Genomic DNA, 3,940 nt, shown 5'->3' with positions numbered 1-3,940 from the left:
TTAAAGCTTTCCTTTGTTGCCTTGACCTGTGTAATTCTCTTCAAAGATGTCTGTTAGTGACCCATTAACTGTCCAGTATCCATTTATTCATTTGTTATAAAGGTAGTGAAAATATGTTATTCTTATTATCTGCTTAGTGTACTATACATACAATAAATGCTGCAATTTTGTTTCAAGGGGGAAGCCAATTCTGACTCCATGTTGGAAACTCTTTCTTTGCCTTGCTTTTATTGTTATAATCATACTCAATAGCTTGCCTGGAGGACCCTGCCCCTCTGCTTGACTATAAACTAAAGTGCCTTTGTTCGGCACATGGAGAGGTAGTGTCCCTGCCAACCTGTGAATAGGTAACGCACCGCTTCTGAAGGCTGGACATTCCCTTAGAGATGTTCTACAAAACTGAAGACCCTTTCACTTTACTTCCCCACAGCATCTCCCTCTCTGTTTTGCCTTTTGACTTTAGTTCCTCATTGCTTTTCCTCTATGATCTGTAAGAGAACCTGGCATCCAGACCTCAATAAAATGGATATTTTGAGGCACTAGTCTGCAGTCTTCTCAGTCTGCCAGCTCCCTGACTGAGGTCACTTCCTTGCCTCAACACCTAGTTTCTTGGATTCCTTGGCCTATCCTGTGGCGAGCAGAGCAAGCTTGGTCTTAGTAACAATTTTATGTATTGAAATTCAAAAATAAATTACAACTTTTCACCTCATGAAAGATATTAATTTATCATTTCAATTTTCATAGACTATAAGTTTAAAATACAAAAAGAATTTTTTTAATGAAGAAAAGCATATTTTAATTTAAAAAACTGAACATCAATGATAGTTTTACCAGCTTGTATATTTTTGTGGATAGAGAACAGAACATCTCACATATAAGTAGTGCATTTTTAATTTAATTATGTACTCTTTCATCAATTTTATACTACTTTTATAAAAATGTTTATGTGTCTATTTTATAATTTAAGTTGAATTTCCTACTGGGTTTTAGATCCATAAATATGTTATAGTAAAACTATATCAAAGTGTTTCTATAAGAGTATAAGTAGAGAAAATATGATATGTAAGGATGTTTGAGTTACTATTTAGACTTATTTTCTTTTCCTTTAAGTAGACTCAAAGTAACACAGTATTAGGAGTTACATATCATTTTTTTTAAGGTGTCTCTGTTTCAGAAACATTACAACAAATAACAAAACATGTGCAAGTATAACAATTGAGACTAAAAAAAAGGAGTGTTTTATTATTTTTTTCATTGAAATATTTCACACATCATTTTGGAATGTTTAAACACGAGAATTATGTATAGTCTAAAAATCTATAAATCTGTAAATCTAGAGTGTTTGTGTTACTGAGTCCAAGCTCTCTCTGTTTGCCACATGACAGGCCAATGACTCTGAGAGACAAGCCGTTGAGGCAAGGAAAACAACTTTATTCAGAAAGCAGCTGACTGAGACGATGGTGGGGTAAGGCCTCAAAACGACCATGTTATTGGTGTCTGGATGACAGGTTCTTTTATAGATCAGAGATGGGGGGAGGTGAGGAAGCAAAGTAAAAAGACCATAAAGTTTGCACACATGTCCTATAATGCCAAGTTTCCAGCAGTGGATATGCTGATTTCTTACTTTTGAAACAGGAATCGGAGTCCTTGTCCACAGAGCCAAAGAATGGCATCCCTGAACAGTCGAACGCCCACAGTAGCAAGTGAACAGTATTTACTAAAGGAAGGGAAGTACAGAGCTCTCAACATAGACACTGAGAGGGGTACAGAGCCCACCCAAGGCGGGACTTACGGCAGGTTTTTTTTTTTTTTTTTTTTTTTTATTGAATTCTTTTTTTTTTTTTTTAGTTGGAGGCTAATTACTTCACAACATTTCAGTGGGTTTTGTCATACATTGATATGAATCAGCCATGGAGTTACACGTATTCCCCATCCCGATGCCCCCTCCCACCTCCCTCTCCACCCGATTCCTCTGGGTCTTCCCAGTGCACCAGGCCCAAGCACTTGTCTCATGCATCCCACCTGGGCTGGTGATCTGTTTCACCATAGATAATATACATGCTGTTCTTTCGCAACATCCCACCCTCACCTTCTCCCACAGAGTTCAAAAGTCTGTTCTGTACTTCTGTGTCTCTTTTTTCTGTTTTGCATATAGGGTTATCGTTACCATCTTTCTAAATTCCATATATATGTGTTAGTATGCTGTAATGTTCTTTATCTTTCTGGCTTACTTCATTCTGTATAATGGGCTCCAGCTTCATCCATCTCATTAGAACTGATTCAAATGAATTCTTTTTAATGGCTGAGTGATATTCCATGGTGTATATGTACCACAGCTTCCTTATCCATTCATCTGCTGATGGAATCCAACAACATATTAAAAAAATCATACACCATGACCAAGTGGGCTTTATCCCAGGAATGCAAGGATTCTTTAATATCCGCAAATCAATCAATGTAACACACCACACTTACGGCAGTTTTTATATCCTTCCTTCAGTTCAGTTCAGTTCAGTCGTTCAGTCGTGTCCGACTCATTGTGACCCCATGGACTGCAACACGCTTGCCTCCCTGTCCATCACCAACTCCTGGAGCTTGCTCAAACTCATCTACATTGAGCCGGTGATGACATCCAAACATCTCATCCTCTGCCATCCCCTTCTCATCCTGCCCTCACTCTTTCCCAGCATCAGGGTCTTTTCCAATGAGTCAGTTCTTTGCATCAGGTGGCCAAAGTATTGGAGTTTCAGCTTCAACATCAGTCCTTCCAATGAATATTCTAGACTAATTTCCTTGATGATGGACTGGTTGGATCTCCTTGCAGTCCAAGGGACTCTCAAGAGTCTTCTCCAACACCACAGTTCAAAAGCATCAATTCTTCTGTGCTCTGCTTTATTTATAGTCCAACTCTCACATCCATACATGACTACAGGAAAAACCATACCTTTGACTAGATGGACCTTTGTCGGCAAAGAAATAGCTCTGCTTTTAATATGCTGTATAGGTTGGTCATAATTTTTCTTCCAAGGAATAAGTGTCTTTTAATTTCTCAGCTGCAGCCACCATCTGAAGTGATTGTTGAGCCCCCCAAGATAAAGTCTGTCACAGTTTCCACTGTTTCCCCATCTATTTGCCATCTCTTCAAGCAAATTAGATACACCAAGGGAACATTTCATGCAACAGTGGGCTCAATAAAGGAGAGAAATGATATGGACCTAACAGAAGGAGAAGATATTAGGGAGATGTGGCAAGAATACACAGAAGAACTACACACAAAAAAAAGATCTTCATGACCCAGATAACCATGATGTGTAATCAGACACCTAGAGCAAGACATGCTGGATGTCAAGTCAAGTGGGCCTTAGGAAGCATCACTACAAGCAAAGCTAGTGGAGGTGATGGAACTCCTGTTGAACTATTTCAAATCCTAAAAGATGATGCTTTGAAAGTGCTACACTCAATATGCCAGCAAATTTGGAAAACTCAGCAGTGGCCCCAGGACTAGAAAAGGTCATCTTCATTCCAATCCTAAAGAAAGGCAATGCCAAAGAATGTACAACTACTGCACAATTGCACTCATCTCACACGCTAGCAAAGTAATGCTCAAAATTCTCTAAGCCAGACCTCCACAGTACATGAAACATGAACTTCTGGATGTTCAAGCTGGATTTATCAAAGGCAGAGGAACCAAAGATCAAATTTCCAGCATCCGTTAGATCATTGAAAAAGCAAGAGAGTTCCAGAGAAATATCTACTTCTTCTTCATTGACTGTGCCAAAGCCTTTGACTGTGTAGGTCATAACAACCTGTGGAAAATTCTTCAAGAAATGGGAATACCAGACCACCTTATCTTCCTCCTGAGAAATCTGCATTCAGGTCAAGAAGAATAGTTAGAACTGGACATGGGACAACAGACTGGTTGCAAATCAGGAAAGGAGTA

This window comes from Cervus elaphus, chromosome 28 (genome assembly GCF_910594005.1).
Source record: "Cervus elaphus chromosome 28, mCerEla1.1, whole genome shotgun sequence".
In the NCBI taxonomy this organism is placed as follows: Eukaryota; Metazoa; Chordata; class Mammalia; order Artiodactyla; family Cervidae; genus Cervus; species Cervus elaphus.
This window is presented reverse-complemented; position numbering follows the sequence as displayed.